General features: G+C 45.4%; 1 protein-coding gene across 7 annotated transcripts in view; it reads right to left on the reverse strand.

Moving 5' to 3' along the window:
- Positions 1–20,438, reverse strand: part of FBXL19 (F-box and leucine rich repeat protein 19) — a 232,401-nt gene that overhangs the window by 127,574 nt on the left and 84,389 nt on the right. The window lies entirely within an intron of this gene.

The following is a 20,438-nucleotide window of genomic DNA, read 5'->3' on the forward strand; positions in this document are numbered from 1 at the left end:
TGAAGGATACTAACAACTGGTTTCCTTTGCGAAACTCTTACACATAGAATATTAAAGCTTTAGTTACAAGCAAGGTGCGTAGAGTTCTTTCCATTCGAGCTTGTGGTTCCTTGAAGAACACTGGTAGCTGTATGCTTTGACTGACATGAAAACTGCTTACTACCTTAGGTAGGAATTGTAGGTTAGTTCTGAGACCACCTTGTCCTTATGGATTTGTAGGTACGGCTCCACCTCCTGTATTGCTAGTGCTTGCAGGTCACTCACTCTCCCCAGTGAAATGATAGCAATTAGGAATGCAGTTTTTAGTGTGAGTGAGCCGATGAACAAAGCGGATTTCAAGTCAAACAGAGTAGTCATTAAATGTGTTAATACTGTGTTTATGTTCCACATTGGCGCTGGAACTGATCTTGGCCAAGCGATTCTTTTTGATCCCTTTAAGAACCTCTTCACTAATGGTGAAGTGAAGAAACGGTCACATGAGGTGCCTCTGGTGTAGGCTACTACAGCTGCCAGATGTACCTTTAAATGATTAATAGGTTGAGCCGTCGTCCAACATGTGAGTGAGGTATGTTAGTAGAGTTTCCAGTCTTGCCTTTCTTTCCATTCTCTTGGTATTTGTGCACCAGTGAATGTACCTGTTCCACTTTGCTGCATAGCATTTTCTTGTCCTAGGCATGAGTTGCCGTTGACAGAACTCTATGTATTAAGGAGCCATGAGTGTTGCTGGTGGTACATTCCCCCTTCTGCATTGTTAGCAGGTCCTGATCTGCTTTTATTGTGATTTTGTGCAGTGGACAACTCTAGTAAATCCGAATACTAGGTCTGTTTGGCCCACTGAGGGGCTATGAGGATAAGGTTTGCCCCTGGCTTTTTCCAGCACATTGAGTATTAGGGGAAATCAGTGGAAAAGCGCAAGCAAATCTCCCTGACCAGTTTAGTGACAAGGCATTCCCTTCTGACTGGTGGTGGAGTGTTGGGATTTTGTGTTTTCTGGTGTTGCAAACAGATCTAATGTCATCCTTCCTCAGGTCTTGAATATCTTTTCAATTGTTTCTTGGTTCAGCTTCCATTCGTGTGAGCTGCTTTGTCTGCTTAGTCTGTCCGCCTTCATGTTTTCCTTCCCTGGTAGGTGGATAGTGATCTTCTTTGATATTGCTTATTGCCATATTTCTTGGGTTAGCTTGCTCAGGGTGTCCGATTTTGTGCCGCCCTGTTTGTTCAGGTATTACATGGCTGTTGTGCTGTCCGCTTGTATTAGCACAGTTCTTCCTGTGATGTGTGGTTGGAAGGCTTTTAAAGCTGGAAGCACTACCTTCATTTCCAGGAAGTTGATGTGCTTCGACGCATCTGTGTTGCTCAATTGTCCCCATACTTTCAGGTTTCCTGTGGGTGCTCCCAAACCCTTTGGGAGTGCATCTGTTGTGATGGTCACTGTTGGGAGTTGGAGTCTTGAATTGTCTTCCTAAGGTCACTTGTCTTGATTTCCACCATTGTATCTCCCTTTGTATCCTCGCTGTGACAACCACTATATCCTCCCTGTGTAGTCTTGCATATGTTATGAGTTGTATACACATGATGCCATCATGCTATGAATTTCATGACTGTCCTCACTGTCAGAGACTGACCTTTCCGGTATAGGTGAACTTGCTCGGTCATCGCCTTTATCCTCTTTGGGACAGGGTATGCTCGTGTTGGCCTTGAGTTTAGGGTTACCCCCGGGAACCTTTTTTTCTATTCCAGTTGTGGGGATGATTTCATGTGGTTTATGGAGAGACCTAGGCATTCTAAAGTTGTGATTACTGTAAGAATGTCTCTTTAGCATATATCTTTTGATACTGCCTTTACTAGCCAGTCGTCTAGGTATGGGTTCACATGTAATCCGTTCCTTCTTAGGTAAGCTGCAACTGCAGCAAGGCACTATGTAAAGACACGTGGTACGGACTTTATGCCGAATGGTAGTACTGTGGACTGGCAGTGTACTCGGTCTAGTAAAAATCTGAAGTGCTTCTTGTGTCCCCGATTCATAGGGATGGGTAGGTAGGCGTCCATGAGGTCTAGGGTACCCATGTAGTCTCCTTGTTTTATAAGTGGGATCACTCCTTGAATTGTTGTCCTCTTGAAATGTGAAGTACCAGTTCATTTGTTTTGGAATCGGAGGTCTAGGATCGACCTCGGAGTTGGGTCCTGTTTTGGAACCAGGAAATCAGGTGAGTAGTTTCCCTTGTTTCTTTTCCTTGGTATTACTCTCGCAATAGCATTCTTTTGTAGGAGTTCTTTCACCTCCTTTCTTAATTGTATTGTTCCTCCGCTCTAAATCATTTTGCTTTCAGGGGTTTTTGGGGAGGTTCTTTGGTTAATTCTATGCAGTATCTGTGACGTATCACGTTTAAAATACATTTGGCTGATGCTATTTGTTCCCACTCCTTTGGGGAAGGTCCTAAACAGCCTCCCACTGGTATTGGGTCACTTGCTGGTTGTCCTCTTCCCCCTTACATCCACCCTAGAGCTGCCTGGCAGGGTGTTTCCACTGTTGATACGTGGACTGTTGCATGGCTTGATGGGAACTGCCTTGTGGTTGGTACCCTGGTGCTAATGGCGTTCTGCCTGTGGGCCTTCGGATTGTCCTTCCTCCCCTTCTGAATGAGCCTCTGAATTGTAGAGCTTCCATAGCCTTGGCAGTTTTGTTGTCCATCTTGATCTGTTGTAAGAACTAATCAACTGCTTGGCCCAACCGAGCATTTCCTGTAAAAGGCATGCTGATTATGGAGGCTTGCACCTCTTGCTTAAAGACCAACACTCTTAACCATGTAGGTCATCTTAATGTATTGCCAGTGCACATCTGACTGCTGGCAGCATCTGTTGTGTCCAGGGCTAACTTCAAGCATGTACTGGTTACGTTCAGCCTCTCTTGCAAACCTGTCCTGGCCCTCTTTTTGTATTCCTCTGAAAGGTGTTGCATGAGGTACTCCATCTTGTCCCATTGTTGATGGCCATATATGTTCAAGGGTGCTTTTGAGTTCACAATGTGCCACTGTGTTGCGGCCTGCCTTTCCATTTTCCTTCCCACCATGCCAAGACTCTTGCTCTCATTTTCAGGTGGTGGTCCTGTACAGCTGGGGGCATTTTTACACCTTCTTGCCGTGGTGACAATTACGGAGTTAACTGGTGCAATTCCCAGTTTATGCATATTGTTTTAGGTTGAAGATTTGTACTTTTTCCTCAACCGTTTGTGTTACTGCCTTTGCAGTTGCAGGTTCTTTAAATGGCTCCTTCCCTTGGTCCAGTTTGCTGGGTAGCATTGGTAAATACAAATTCTCCTTATTGGCTGGCATAAGTGTTTCCAGGAGAAAACAAGATTTTTCCTTTTCTTCCTCCAGCTGTACTCAATAGGTTTCAGCAGCCCTCTTAATTAGGCTGCTGTACATGGAGAGGTCATCTTGTGGTGAAGGCCTCGAAGTGTAGTGGTCTACTCCTTTCTCGAGGGATTCAGGGTTGAGTTTGCTTCATGACACTTCTTCTCACCCTACAGCCCCTCCTGTCTCTTCAGGTTTGTAGAACTCTTCGGATTCTTCCTCCTGGGTCTCTGTGTGACAGGAAACTCTAAGGCAGACTGGTGGTCTTACGACATTGAAAGCTAAAGTCCCTAAAAGTTGGAAAGCGGCTATTGTCATTCCTTTAAAAACAGAAACCGAACATCTGTATGAGTCAGTTGGATAATCTTCGCCCCATCGCTCTCCTGCCCTATTTTGCGAAAGTAGCAGAGAAGGTGGTTAACATCCAACTGAATGCGCACATCAGTCATCATAACCTTCTTCATCCTGCACAATCTGGCTTCCGTGCCACCTATTCTACCGAATCGGCTCTGCTTTTATCTACGGAAGCAATCCGTAGGCAGGTAGATGCGTGACAGACAGCTGCTCTAGTCCTTTTAGATCTCAGTGCCGCCTTTGACACAGTTGCCCATCACACGCTGTTACAACGTTTGAGAGAAGGTGGCGTGGGGGGGGCAGGGCGATGGAGTGGTTCTGTTCCTTTCTATGTGACTGCAGTTTTCAGGTGGCACTGAAACCTTTCCTATCCAAAAGCGTCAAGCTGGACCAAGGGGTCCCTCAGGGCTCCATACTTAGCCCAACTCTCTTCAATCTCTACATTGCCCCTCTGGCTGAGATTGTGGGGAAGTTTGGAGTCAGTATGGTGTCATATGCTGACGATACTCAGCTTGTGGTGACTCTTACTCAAGATTCGGAGGAGGCAGCACTGAACTTCTCAATGTGTCTTCAGGAGTTAGCGTCCTGGATGGCCTTAAATTACCTTAAACTGAATGGCAACAAAACAGAGGTTTTAGTGGTAGGTAGGGCCCCCTCGATCTGGTCCTTTGCCTGGTGGCCCCAAACCTTGGGCCCGACTCCAACTCCTAAGGACCAGGTAAAGAACCTGGGGATGTGGTTGGACACTACATTGTCCTTTGAGACTCATACCAGGCGAGTGACAGGAAATTGTGTTGGCATCCTGCGCACCCTCCAGAAGACGTTCGATATACTCCCCTTATCAGCCAGAAAAACGATGGTCCACGCTCTTGTGACGTCCCGTCTGGACTATGGTAATGCTCTGTACTTAGGTGGCAATATTAAATGTGTTCAGAGACTCCAGTGCATCCAGAATGCGGCTGCACGTCTCGTACTAATGCTCCCTAGGAGAGCGTCATCTAGCATGGCCCTAGCTTCCCTGCATTGGCTCCCGGTGAGGGAACGGGTTTTGTTTAAAGCCATGTGTGTTAGCCATCGTATTATACAGAAGAAGGGCCCTTCCTATCTGCATGACCTCCTTACCCCGTATGTTTCTACACGGGACACAAGATCTAGTGGGACGGGTATGGTCAGCATTCCGAGGATCAGAAGAGCCAGGATGGGCGGACGCTCTTTTAGCTTCCTAGCAGCCACCCACTGGAATACGCTTCCAACAGAGCTCCGGCTGGAATCTTCAGAGACTGCTTTTCAGAAAAAAGCTCAAGACGTGGCTTTTCCCATCGGACTACTCTGTCTGACCTCTCTCTCTCTCTCTCTGCGGTTTCTCCTTTCTGTCTGAATCGGGTCCTTGTCGTAGCGCTGGGATGCACTAGCTAATGCAGTACATCGGGCAAAAGTATTACAAGAAGGCAGGTATAGCACACCATATTCTGGCATTTAAATTAAAAGCCTCACAAACATGCAATCATAAACAAAAATTGTAGGCCAGTGAAGGGAAACATTTACTACACATCCAGAACATATTGGGGACTTGTCTGACTTTTGCATGGGGCTGTACATGGGTAAAAACCTGGGCACAAAGGCACAAGCTAACCATCTAAGACATTATAACCCCCACCCCTCCCCAACATTAGCACCCGAGGTCCTGCAGGAATTGGAGGTACCCATCTCCCACTTGGAAGATCAAATTGTGATCAATGGGATCCCTCAGAATAACGTGTCGGGCCTGGGTGGCTTCCCCATGACAGTTTATAAAGCATTTCAAGATATTCTGACCAAGTTTTTACCCAAACTGTTTAGTCACATTGGTGATGCTCTAAAAATCAAACAGGGATGTGGAATTCTTATAGCCCGACATCCAGGACATATTGTTTGGGGTCAAGGGCAACAAGTTTATGTGTATTTTGTCTTAGGGACAAGTAGGACCAACCCCCTGCAGCACAAACCCAGTGACTGACAGTTTGCAGTGCCACATTATGGATCAGGTAAGGGCACTGTCTGCAGTTAAGGTGATAGTTTCGTCCACATGTTAATGCTGTTCAAACTTGTATTTATGGTTCATTAATTGAAAGCCTTTATTATTAGGGTGAGCACTCCAAGTAAATGTTGTAAACTATAACTGCACTACGGACAGTGGTTCCAGTATAAAAATGTGTACACACATTTTTCAATTTTAGCAATATGAGGCTATGTATAATGCTCCCAGAATGCTCTGATTTGATGCAAATATTTGCAGAAGCTTGAAAGCAAGATTGATGATTCTGTTTTTAAAATAAAATGTTGATTAAAAAAAACTGAAAGCAGGAAAAAATACATTTCGATAAACTACTGTAAGATTTCAGGAACCATTTCTTTGCAGCATCATTTAGTAACATGTGCTGATGCATGGTAGTATTTCCCAAAAATATTCATAATGGAAAATCAGTGTAACCAGTTTCAATATGATTATGGGAAACAAAAATAAACACGCATTTGCGTAGCCAGTAGATCTGAAATTGGAGGTCAGCTTTTTGGTTTTGTCTATGTGTGACTTTTTTTGGCATGGTTTGTGTAAAACTTCATTGGCGTGGGAGCTGCTTGGCATTCACGATTATAACAAACATTGGCAAAAGCAAAAATAGTTTTTGGTCTCAAAAAGCACACTGCCACAGTAGTTAGTGGCACTTAAAACTACCTTATGTGCCAATATGCTCCTTGTGAAAGAGCAGAATGCTGTCACTCACAGTGAAGCCAGCTGATACAGCGAGAGAGAGAGACTTTTAATAAACGAAAAAGTTCAAGGTCAACGCCAGACCAAATTAGGGGCTCAATTATTAAAGAAAGTCTCAAAAGTACATCCATGTTATATATCCTTGCATTAAGTGCAGCTATACAGCTTTCATGAATTCCCAAGAATTTACAGAAGTAGGACAAGAAATAGTACTCCTAGAAAATATTTGTGAACTGCATTTTAGCAAGAGCAAATGTGCATGTGTAGATGTGCTCATGCGAAAATCTAAGTGTTTGCAAGTTCACTTTCCCTCCAACCACTTTCTTCCCAGCCCTGGAAGAAGGTTTACTACATCTGCCATGGTCAGGAGTAAATTTCCAACATTTCTCAGTATGGGGAAAAATTAGAGAAAAATTGTTGAAAACACTTAAAAACATGCAAATTAGGTTTGCAGAGACTCAAAAGTGAATTCTAACCCTGGAACTATTGCTTACCACTACCTTCAGCCCCAGTATGTACATTTGCGGAAACGTGGCTATATAAGGGGATTGCAAGTATTCCAACACTGTTATGGCATGAGATTGCTGACATAATTTGTCGCCGCACTACATGGCACCAAAGGGACAAGTGGATTTTGTTACAGGACAAGTAGATTTATAAAGCAACCTGCCCCATGGACAAGTAGATATTTTAATACATTTCACACACCTGTCAAAGATACAACGCTCAAAGCTGTGATCACTGTCGTCCTGAAACCAGACATGGGTCCATTACGAAGTTATTCTTTTCGACCAATAGCACTCCTAAACTGTGATGTAAAAACATTCATAGAAATAATCATTAGAAGGCCGACTTTAGTCGGGCCGGAGTTAATACCTCACTTACAATAAGGTTTTGTCCAGGGGTTGCACGCGTACCACTAGGCAAGGCTAGCAGCGAATCTCACTGACCTGACCACTAAAAGTAAAATTTGGATGGTCCTTCTCTCACTTAAGGTGGACAAGGCTTTCAACAGGGTAGACTGGCAATTCATTAAGAAATATTTATCCAAAACGTCTACTGGTTCTGTAATCTCCTTGTTTTTTTCACGGCAGTTACATGAGCCCGATTCCATGAATAAAAAATATATTTATTTTATATCAATACAGAACAAATGCAAGACATAAAACTCACTAGTGGAAAGAGATGGGGATCCCCCTTGTCCACCACTGCCTCGTTTTTGCTCTTCCCATGCAGTCTATCATTCGTAGGATCAACAATAATCAATCCATACACAGAATAAGTATTAAAGGTAGAACAATGAAAATAATCCTTTCTGACAAATAAAACTTTTGCCTTCTAAAGGATTCATCAGTATCCAACCCTGCTTTCAGGAAAGAAATAGAAGCCTTCCCAAAAGGGTCTGGATTTAGAATGAACTATAATAAGCCCTTGGGATGGGTGTGACAGACCCAACCCAATGCAAAACAATACCTGTAAAACAAAGCCTTCGCACATACAGAAGGCCCCGTACATTCTTTAGGAGTTTGGATACCGGCGGATTTTGACATCCTATATGCAAGCAATATCGGCGCTTGTGGGATATTTTCTTCAAGGATCTGTAGAGTGCAGCGGATTAAAAAGCAGCAGCGCTTTTAAGTATTAAGATGAATTTCCTCTCCTGTATATAATACTCAACGTAAATCCTCCCACTCAAATTTTCCCAACAGGCACTGAAAGAGATACAGCCTTCTTTGCTTTACTTTGAATGGGAGGACAAATCACATAGGGTCTTGAAGAAAACTCTCTAAGACAGAAGGGGACTTTGACCTCCTAGATATCACACAATATATAAAGGCAGCTCAGCTGCGACCTGCACTCAAATAAAGGACTCAGGGCAGCCTTAGAAGAAGAAAACAAGTTACTTACCTGTAACTTTGGTTCCCCAGTATTGGTAACTTTCATAGATTCTCATGCTTTGTATCATTCCCCGTCGTCGGAATGGGAGCCTCGGTAACAAAATATATATATATATATATATATATATATATATATACACATATGTGTAACCATAGAAACAAAAGAGAAAAATAGGCCTAGGCCTCATCTCATTTTGTAGTATATCACCCTCTTTGTGTAAAAGAGCCCAAACTTTTGCCAGGGCCAATCAGCACAGCCTCACCCTCTGGAACCTTCCTGAGAGAGCTCAGAGCCTCAGATTTTCGTAGCCGTTGTGCCAACAGCCACTACCTTAGTAAACCTGCAGAGCTTTCCCAGGGGAGGTGGGTGGGCGCATGAGAATCTATGAAAGTTACCAATACTGGGGAACCAAAGTTACAGGTAAGTAACTTGTTTTCTTACCCCAGTATTGGAACTTTCATAGATTCTCATGCTTTGTATCCGAATAGCAAGCAGTAGATCACTACAAGCACATTTCGGTAATTACATGGCTTTACAAAATCATCTCAGTGTACATGATAAAACAACCATTACTGAAACCAAATGTGCTTACCAGGATGGAGGGATTGTAGGGAAAGCTCACCTCTCATTGAAAAAGATTCCGGAGGACTGCTTGACCAACAGCAGCGTCAGCTCGTCCCACCGATTCCAGGCAGTAGTGCTTCGTGAAGGTGTGTACACTGCTCCACGTTGCTGCCCTGCAGATGTCCTTAATCGCCACTCCAGCAAAGAGAGCCACTGAAGACGCCATCGCTCTCGTAGAATGCGCCCGGGCCCTTTTATCCAAAGGTTTGCCCGCAGCCTGATGACAGTACTGAATTGCACTGGAGATCCAGCGGGAAATGCCACTCTTGGCGAGCGGTAACCCCTTCCGTGGTGCACTGTAGGCGATAAATAGTTGAGTAGACTTTCTGAAAGAGCGTGTGCGCTCCAGATAGAATTTCAGGCATCTTTGGACATCCAAAGAATGTAATGTTCGTTCCGCTTGAGTGGAAGGACGCGGAAAAAAGGAGTTCAAAATTAAGGGTTCATTCAAATGAAACTCCGAAGGCACCTTCGGGATGAATTTTGGGTTGGTTCTCAAAATCATGACATCCCTCTTGAACTGTAGAAAAGGCTCCACTATAGAGAGAGCCTGGAGTTCACTAACTCTCCTAGCCGAAGTCAATGCTAGGAGAAGGGCTAGTTTCCAAGATAGGAACTTCAAGTCCGCTTTGTGAATCGGCTCAAAGGGCGCTTTCATCAGTTGAGCCAGTACCAGGTTAAGCTGCCAGATAGGCGGAGGTGGCCGGACCGGAGGATACATCCGAAATAACCCCTTAAGGAACTGCTTAACAATTCTTGCAGACCATAGAGATGGCCCCGATGTCTTCCGTCGAAAGCGGGATAAGGCAGCCAAATGCACCTTGATCGAAGAGTGCGCCAGACCTGATTTAGCCAGAGACAGGATGTAGGGCAGAATCTGATGTGGCAGGGATTTGTAAGGATGGAGTTTATTACTCTGGCACCAAAGGCAAAATCTCTTCCACTTTGCCCTGTAGGTCTTATTAGTGCTTGGTGCCCGTGCCTGAGATAGAACATCCCTGCATTCCTTAGACAGATTCAGATGGCGGAATTCTCTGTGTTCAGGAGCCACGCTGACAAGTGAAGTGACTCCGGATCCGGATGGAGGACTTGCCCCTGATTTCTCGATAACAGAGATGGAATCAGTGGCAAGCGAATCGGGCGATCTTGGGAGAGAAGTAGGAGTTCCGAGTACCAGAACTGCCGCGCCCATGCTGGAGCAATGAGGATCATTTTGCATGGTTCTGCCCTGACCTTCCTGAGAACTCGAGGAATGAGGGGAATCGGAGGAAAGGCGTAGCAAAATGCGCCGCACCAAGCAATCGAAAGGGCATTCCCCAGAGACCCTCGCTGGGGAACCTTGCTTGCGTAAAACCGGCACTTGGCGTTCTCCGAGGTCGCAAAGAGGTCTATGGTCGGAGTACCCTATTTCTTGAACACTGCCTCCAGTGTGGCCTGATCCAGCTCCCACTCGTGTGTCCCCTTCGTCTGCCGACTTAGAGCATCCGCTGTGATGTTGAGACACCCCGCCAGGTGCTCGGCTCGCAGAGTGATCCCGTGAGAGATGACAAATTCCCAGATCACCTGAGCTTCTTTGGACAGCGTCCGCGATCTCGTTCCCCCCTTGCTTGTTTATATAGTGCATGGCCGTAGTGTTGTCTGTCCGGACCAGCACTGCACGGTTCTGAAGTCTGGGAAGGAACGCCAGCAAGGCTAAGTGAATGGCCCTCAGCTCCAAAAGATTGATGTGGCGCAGTCTGTCTGCTGGACTCCAGTGACCGCTGACCTGAAGCTCCTGGAGGACAGCTCCCCACCCTTCTAGGGAAGCATCCGTGGTCACCACCATAGGAGAAGGCGGGATTCGGAACGTTAATCCTCCTGCGATGTTTTCCTTCACCAGCCACCATTCGCAGGCCGTGCGCATGGCAGGTGTTATCCATACTTTGTCGTTGAACGATCCTTCTGTCTGACGCCACTGTTTGTCCAGCTCCTCCTGTAGAGGGCGCATATGTAGCCTGCAATGCGGTATCAAAGGTATGCAGGATGAGATTGATCCGAGCAAGGACTTGTACTGTCGAACCGATACATGTCTCTTGTGCAGTATTAGACGAGCGGAAGCGGCCAGTTTGCCCTGACGCTCCTCTGACGGACGAGCCGTGCATCGTCTCGTGTCCAGAATTGCCCCAAGGAACTTCCTTGACCTGGAGGGTATCAGTTCCGACTTGGACACATTGAGCTGAAGACCCAAATGGGCGAACAATCTTATGCAAGTTGACACAGCCTGAGACGTTGCCCTGAACGACGGAGCCTTGATGAGCCAGTCGTCCAAGTACGGGAACACTTCCAAGGACTGCTTCCTCAGAAAAGCAGCGACTGGTGCCAGCATCTTCGTGAAAATGCGGGGTGCTGACCGAAGGCCAAACGGGAGCACCTTGAACTGGAAATGGCTCTTGCCTACTGTGAAGCGTAGATATTGCCTGTGAGCTGGGTGGATTGGAACATGAAAGTAAGCATCCTCTAAATCCAGGGACGCCAAAAAATCTCCCGGATTGAGTAGTCGTAGAATATCCTGGAGAGTGACCATCCTGAAAGAGAGCTTGATGAGATAGGTGTTGAGCTCCCTGAGGTCTAGTATAGGACGCCATGTATCCTCCGTCTTCCGAACCAGGAAGAACCTGGAATAAAACCCCTTGCCCCTTTGTGAAAGTGGCACGGGCTCTATCGCCCCCTTGATGAAAAGCTGGTGGGCTTCGAGATGTAATAGTCGGAGATGTTTCGCTGCACGGGCGTCTGGAGCTCTTGTTGGAGGAAGATCTTGGAACTCCAACGTATGGCCACTCTGAACTATATTCAAGACCCACCGGTCTGATGTTAAACGCACCCAGCTGTCCAGACAAAAAGATATCCTGCCCCCGACCGGTGTTTGTGGCAGGGGAGGAACAGTAGCCAGAGCCAGGAGGCCGCTATTGCCTCTTGGCGTTGTCTCGTCCCTGACGATTCTGACGTCCTCTCTGGGCCTGCCGAGAGAAAGACGCCGACTGTCCTTGGCGCTGGCTGGAATATTGACCTTTATAGGACTGTCCAGATTGAGTGGAATACTGTTGTTGGTTTCCTCTGTAGTTAGAAAACCCCCGACCACGTGCCCCTTTAAATGGCACTTTGCGGTAGGTCAAAGAGCCTAAGGACTTAGCTGTATCGGTGTCCTTTTTAATGCTTTGGAGGGCGTCATCCACATGCTTTCCAAAAAGCATCTCTCCGTCAAAGGGGAGGTCCAAGATCTTATTCTGGACCTCCTGGCGAAACCAGGTCGCTTTCAACCAGCCTTGACGGCGCAAGACGGCTGACCCTGCCAAAGCCCTGAAAGCAGTTGAGGCAATGTCCATCGCACAGTCGATGACTTCCGAAGAGCATCGTTCTCCCTCCATCAGCACCTGTCTGGCTTCGTCTTGACTAGTTTCTGGTAGCTGGTCCAGGAATGGTTCCATATCACACCACATCTGGCGGTCGTATCTACCCAGAATAGCCAGAGAATTAGCTGCACGCACCAACAAGCTGGCCATGGTGGAGAATCTTTTACCCACATTGTCCAGTCTTCTGCCTTCTTTATCTGGAGGCGTGGTTAATGGAGTGGACGGATTCTTTGACTTACTTTGAGCAGCCTGTGAAATAACGGAATCCGGCTTAGGTTGTCCTAGAAGACACGCAGGACTGCCCTCTGGTGCCTTGTATTTCTTCTCCAGCCTGGGAAGAACCGGAATGACGGTTGCTGGATTCTGCATTGTCTTCAGTCCCTCATCCCAGACATGTTCTATAATGGGAATTGATCTTACAGACTTCTTATATTGGGCTTTAAAGTCATATAGGAAGCAGTCGGACTGCTCCACCGTAAAGGGCAAACCAAACCTCTTGGATGCCCGTTCCATCAAATTATGGAAACCACCAATGTCCACCGGAGGCGATATATTTGTCTCTCGGCCTACAGCATCTGGATCCTGTGTATCATCAGGGTCCCCATCTGGATCCCCTGGATCTGTAAGAGGGATCACCTGTCCCTCGTCGTCTTCGTCCGTATCTCCATCGTCTGCGTCATCATCAGCAGGTTCCGTACCTGAAGGTTGAGGAACCACTAAAGGCAGCACTGGTGAAATGGACCGAGGTACCTCTCTTGGTAGAGGTGGCAAGTCCATTGGCATGTCACGTGGCACTTCCAATGGAGAAGGACGCACTGGAGTGCGATCCGGCAACGTCGGAAAACGAGATCTATAGTCTTGCAGCATCTGTTGCAAATCCGACACTAAAGCCACTGGCAAGGCAATTAGGTCCTGCCTTAGAGAGCGGGGGCGTAATCCCTGTTGGTGTCCCTCCTGCCCCTCTTGACCATAAAACTCCTCCGTATCTGTGTCCTGCTGTTTGACATTCAGGTCTGAAGGGCTGTATGCGTCCCCAAACTGCCCATCCTCCTCATCCTCCTCCGAGTCCTCGAGAAGCATGGATGGTGGCAAAGGCGTGACCCGCCTAGGGGAAGTCATGTCCGGTGTAATCACTAATCTTTGGGTTGAAAATTCCAAATTTTTCGTCGTCGACGGTCCCGTCGGCGGTCTCGTCGACGGAGTCGGTGGCAACGGGATTACCAATGTCGACGAACTCGACGACGACATCGTCGACTGAAGGGCAACTGTCGTCGACGGAGCTGAAATCCTCGTCGACGATGAGGCCGTCGACAGTCCTGTAATCCTCGTCGACGGAGCAGACGTCGACGGGGCAGTCGTCGTCTGAGCAGTTGCCGACGGAGCAGTCGTCGACGGAGCAGTCGTCGACGGAGCAGTCGTCGACGGAGCTTTCTTCTTCGTCGACGGAGTATGTTTCATCGTCGGCGGAGCACCCGTCGACAGTCTCGTCGACGAACTTGTAGTCATCAACATCGACGAACTCGTCGTCGTCATCGTCGACGTGGTCTTCGTCGTCGACACCGCCGTCGAGGACGACGAAGTAGATATTGTCGACGGTCTCGTGGACGATCCCGTGGAAATAGGCTTAACTGAGGAGATCGTCGTCGACGTACCTGCTGCCGCCTGCGTCGACGGACGCGGTTTCTTCAGTGGCACTGACTGAGGAGTTTCTGCAGCCTGTTTCTTTGCAGGTTTCTCCTTCTGGGACGGAGGGGTAGATGTAGCAACCCCCTTATTGTCCTTAGGGGCTATGTCCACAGTAGCCCGTCCCTGCCTCTCCTTTACACTGTCGTGAGGAGATTTTTTGGGACCAGCCTCCTCAGACCTGTCAGAGATCCCGTGAGGGGCTTTAAGAGGAACCTTGAGAGGGGGTTCCGCAGAAGTGGAGGGAGATGACCTACCCCTCTTCTTCGATCTCCTGGAGGAGGTGCCAGAGATAGATTCTTCCTCATCCGAAGAAATGACCTCCCTGGTCTTTATCTTCTGCAGCCACGTCAGCAAGCGCCCCTCTCTGTCTCTCAAGGTCTTGGTCGAGAAGGTCCGACAGATTTTACAGTCTGTGGCCTTGTGTTCCGGGTACAGGCAGTATATGCAGTTCTCATGCCTGTCTTCCACAAACAGTCTCTTCTTCCCACAAGAGGCACAAGCTCTAAATAAAGCTTTCTTCTCCTTTTCTGACATTCTGTCTCAAAAGATGGCAATAAAGATATCCAAAAGTAACTCTGTGAAAAACTGAGCAGAGCTCAGTGGAGACTCCCTAGCACAACGTGCGGTAGAAAAATCTGAGGCTCTGAGCTCTCTCAGGAAGGTTCCAGAGGGTGAGGCTGTGCTGATTGGCCCTGGCAAAAGTTTGGGCTCTTTTACACAAAGAGGGTGATATACTACAAAATGAGATGAGGCCTAGGCCTATTTTTCTCTTTTGTTTCTATGGTTACACATATGTGTATATATATATATATATATATATTTTTGTTACCGAGGCTCCCATTCCGACGACGGGGAATGATACAAAGCATGAGAATCTATGAAAGTTCCAATACTGGGGTAAGCACATTCTCACCCCTTGCCACTATAACATTTACTATGGCTCCCCACACACCACAAGCCATTAGAAATATACTCCCACAAACAGTTAATATATTATATCAAAGGAAGAATTGGACTGAAAACAAAAGATTTTGCGTATCCCCTACACTACCTGACACATAATCCAGACTTTCAACAGCTGCAAAAAAATATGCATATTTTAAAGGTGGGTGGGCAGGGGTCGCAAAGATTAAAACAGAGAAGAATGCGAAGAGTTATATCAAATCCCTCCCAGAGACAGGTTTAATCTAGTACAGACACTGCACTGGGCTGGATCAGGGGAAAAGGCAAGCCCGCAAGTGCACGGAGAGTGGACTCCTATTATAATAATCCTCAAGTAGACCTCTAACCGGAAGGGGACTCTAGTTTATACAGGCCTTATAAATGAGCCTTTTTCCAATCCAATACAGTTACATGGAAAGGTGGGATGACGGGTTTACAAGGGGCATGAATGAAGAGTGGAAGGCCATTAGGTGTAAAGAAGCAAAAGTTTCCATCTGCACAAAATAAAGATGTGTCTATAAAGGTACTAACCAGGTGGTAACGGACTCTAAGCAGACTTAAGGCCATGTTCAGAGAAGGGGGGGGGGGGGGGGGGCTGGGGGGGATGGTGGAAGAATGTAGGGTTCTAATGAGTGCTAAAGGGACTGCCAAATGAAGGATTGTGCGCATTTCGTGGTCTTGTAACTAGATCCAGCCACATTAGGCATCCTTGTTACGCCATACAAAAAAACTAAACATGTATTCATTTATCGCTTGATCCAGTTGTAATACTGCCAGGACATCCATGGGAAAACAGAATATATGCACTTGTAAATGGGAAAATTAACTACACACTTCCTGTTAGCTGGCAAAATGATTGTAGCCCAATGTTGGAGAGGACAGCAATACTAGCTGATAAAATGCTTCAATTTGTATGACCTTGCATACCATTTAATACATGTATTAATATCAGATGGTGGGGTATTGAGGAAGGGGCAGCTACACAGATTTCCCCGATCTTCTTGAAATGAAGCTGAAACAGATCTTGCTTACAAGCTGGTGGAGAAGACTGAAACCACCAGTCATGTGGTCCCCTTTTGAAGGCAAAAAACTTACATCGACTTCATAGTCTAATTAAAGCATGGAACAGTTTTTTTTGTAATCCAAACTCCCGAACAATGTCAACCGAATAAGGGAGTCAGATTAAATTGGGGCAAGATCAATCCCCCCAAATTTGAGGAAGATACCATCAGAAGAAACTACCACACAATAATGGGGTGTTTGCAGATAGATTCTTCACCAAGGGACGTTGTTCGGGAGTTTGGGTTACTGTGCTCCGATGTAGCTAAATGCCTGACGAGTAGCATCCAACGCAGGGAATCCCAGGAAGCCCGATGGTTTAACTCAGAGTGAGCCAGAGCACATAGGAAATTAAAAAGGGCACTCCACGCTACTCCGCGCAACAGATTTTGGTAAAGCCACAAGGTACAAATATAAACTTGTAATTGAGGAAAGAAAAGCATAATTGAGAAGCTCAGCATGGAAGACATGGAGAGAGCAGGAGCCCTAAAAGATACAAAAGAATTTTGGTAAAGTAACAACCGCCCTTTTCTTTTTAACTGAAGACGTGAGACAGATGGACTCACTGATTTTGGGAGATGCCTGGGTAGCTCATTTTACTGGTGTTTTTAACCGCCAGCACAAGAGGGTAGAGGAGTTTACAAGGGATCTGCCCGTAGATCTATCTGCAACCCAACTTAGTTTATCCATCACAGTATCTGAGGTTGAGGAGGCGTTAGCTCTGGGGATACGCTTGAAAGCCCCGGGACCAGAAGGGATGCCCCTTGAACTTTTTAGAAGCAATCCTAACTTGTGGGCAGCACTGTTGACGAACGTCTTTAAGGCAGTTATCATTAGCCCCATGCCTGCATCCTGGAAGGAGGCATTAGTTGTCCCCGTTTTCAAAAAGGGTAACAGAAGCGATCCGGCATGCTACAGGCCAATCTCACTCATTGATACCACAGCCAAGGTGCTAGGTAGGGTTCTCCTTGCCAGCTTGGGAGGCCTGGGCAACCACTGTAGGGGTCATGTCTAAACACAATATGGCTTCAGGAAGGGATTAGGCACGGCCTAAATTAACTCGTCCTTAATTAACAAATACATGAAGGCCAGGAAGGGCGCGATCCACCTGGTCTTCATAGATTTGTCCAGTGCTTTTGATACCGTTATGCGGGACAAACTGTGGGCTATGATGGAAGACATGGGCGTAGAAGAAGCATTGGTATCCTCCTCCGCATGTTACACTTTAATACCACAGTGACCATAAGATACGGCACCCAAGGGGAAAATCTGATTTGATAGCCTCAACAGAGGGTGTCCAACAAGGATGCAATTTGGCCCCTTTCTTGTTTTTAATATACACAAATGGTCTTGAGGCCCTTTTATTATGTAGGGATGTGGATTTCCCTAATATTGGTAGAATACCTGTTCCCCTATTAGCTTACGCAGATGAAACAGTGTTAATGGCAACGACAGCCCTCAGAAATCCCTTGATACTTTTACCGATTATGTCTTCACTCGACCTAGAAGTTAAATTTACTAAATCATTTAATATGGTATGGGGCCCCAAGACCACAAAAACTAAGACTTTTACTGTGCGGGACAAGAGAATACAAAAGGAAGACAACTTTACATACCTGGGGAATTTATATAACAACCGGTTGTAATGGGCACCACTTGTCACAGCAAGAGCCCATCATACAAATAAGGTTGTAGATGGGCTATTTTGTTTTGCAAGTAAATTGGGACATAACCCTGTGTGAGAATTAATTACCATATATAAAGCAAAAGGTCTTTCTATCGCAACATATGGGGCAGGGGAATGGGGACATCATAAAAGTCGTCAGCTACAAACAATGGAAAACAAATTCACCAAAAGGTTATGGATGACTCCGAATAGTGCCCAACAATCTGGCATGTCACAAGGAATTGGGACTGGAGTTTGTAGAGGATCGTATAGCTAGTGTCCCTTTGTTATTATGGGCAAACATTTGGCAATCTGAAGAATTATTTTAACGTGAAGTAATCTTAGACTGTCTAAACCTGGTAAATGCACTAAAAATACCATGGCTCCACTTTGTGAGGGACAAATATCATGAGATAGAACTGGGGCACTTTTATGACAACACAGAAAGTATCCCACTAAATGCTAAAACGAATATTAAAGAGGCGTTTCACTCCAGGGCTAACATGCGTTATCTAGAACAAGATGAGATGGGCCAATCACAGATGCCTCTTTGCAATATTTTATAACTTTTACTACTGATTTGCAGACTAGATCTTATCTGACCAGATTTCATTTACGCCCTGTGCAGTGTTTGTTGGCATTTCCGTGTGACAATTCTACAAGCCAAAAAACTATGCACTTTATGCCCTTCTGCACCTTATATAAAACGGCGAGGAGAAAATGTTTAGTCCCATTAGTAAAGAAAATCCGCCCTTGCCCATATATTGATGGTTTTAACTTGTACACACTGGCTGCCCCTGATATTTGTATTGCGGTAGCCAATTATATAAATGTTTCTAGGGCTATTTAAAAAGGCTAGGAGTAAGAGATCCCGAGTAACAAATGGTTTTACTGTATGTTGTTCCAAACCGCTTACTATTGATTTAGTATTTTATGCTCTCTGAATTTTAACAATTGTATAATACTATGCTGCTCCAATTCAATCACTGCATGTAAAGAATTTTTTTTCCTGGAATCTTAGGAATTGTTATTTTAAAATTATTGACTGTAATTGTTTTAAAAACTGTGATAATTTTACTGTAAACTTATGGTTCTTCTGAACCGAAATAAAGTTGTTCTTGACTGGCATGGAAATGCAGTCTGCTCCCTTGGTACCCCTTTTACTTTCTCTCTCCTTCGCTTCCTTTGCATAGCCCCACCCAACTACCGGTGTCTGCTTAGTTGTTCTATTTTGACATTTATTTGAAAAAGCTAAATAAAGTGAAAAAAAAGAACTTCCATAAATGCAGAGTGCACTAATATTGTATAATAGCATGTGTAGCGGGTCTTATAAATTTAAGGACTTCTTGCCTGTTATAATAAAAACCAAGCCATCTCAACATAAGAGATGTGCAAAAAGGTTTGCAGAAATTACTGTATTTTCCACAGCTCGTACATGAGGCCGACCTTGAAGAGGAAAAGTATGCCGCTAATCTTTTTGGATACCATGCTGAAGGTGCATTACATGATAAAATATTGCGAATCCATTAAATCAGGATCATATATGCGGAGAACTTCAATTTACCCTAGCGCCAATATTTACTCTATTGAATTTTCTGGTCTCCGAAATGAAAGCAAACCTTACGATCGCCAGTATTGTCCCATCTCTAGAATGAAGGCACGCACACAGGGAAAGGGCATGAACAGATTATAAAATTCATGAAGTCAAGAACCAAAGCTCCGCCTTTGGGACCAGCCTGAACCCCAAGTAACAGGAATATGTGGAAGAGCTCTTCACCAGATCATTCTAAGTAAAAGGTAAATCTGCATACATCAAAAGAACCAATGAGTTCTAAAGCAAGCGCTGCTACTTAAAAAAAAAAACAACAAAAAAAAAAACACACATTTCAACTCTTGGCACAGAGTAACACCAACAATGGGAGTGACTGACACATGGAACAACCTATAACCTAGTATGAGATTTTGTCAGACAAAAACAACTACTAAGCAGTGAAGTAACATTGTAGGGGCATTAGGAAAATTACAGTGGGAACCAGCTGAAACCAAGTGAGGAATGGAAATATGCATAAAAGAGGCCATGGTGTTTAAATCCCTGCATTTGTCAGGTCACACATTATCCCATTTTCCTCAGCCAAACTCTCGAAAATCAGACTGCGGCAGTATAAATTGCACAGCTTGGTGGTTTGCAACACAGGGTACCAGACTGACTAATCTAGAACGGTCTGAGGGTGTGCGTAAAAGTAGCTTGTGTGGATTTGGCAGCATCAGGAGAAGCACGAAGAGTACAAGGCAAAATATTTTACCCAGAGCCCTGGAAACGTGCACTCCCACACCAAAAGGGATGAAATACAGATGCTGAAGGTAATACAGATTGGTGTAAAAGCAGAAGACCGCAAATAAGAGTGACAAAACCCGCAAGTCTTAAAATATAAGAGTTTGAAGGCACTCTAGGCAAAGATGTTTGGTTGCTCCAACTGATAGATGAATAGACCACCTAAAAAGGGGCCTAAATCTATTGGAATTACTTTTCAAAAATATATGTAAAACACATTTGAGGTCAAACCACATAGGGTCACTATTTTTTTCCCCCGGTATTTTTTGATTAATATTTTCACATATTTTCAAAGTGCTCTGAATTGGTGAGGAAGGAACATCTGTGTAATATAAAATACAAATAGATCTAACACTAAAACAGTCAGATAGGTACACTTAGGATT

Source organism: Triturus cristatus, chromosome 7 (assembly GCF_964204655.1).
Source record: "Triturus cristatus chromosome 7, aTriCri1.1, whole genome shotgun sequence".
Lineage (NCBI taxonomy): Eukaryota > Metazoa > Chordata > Amphibia > Caudata > Salamandridae > Triturus > Triturus cristatus.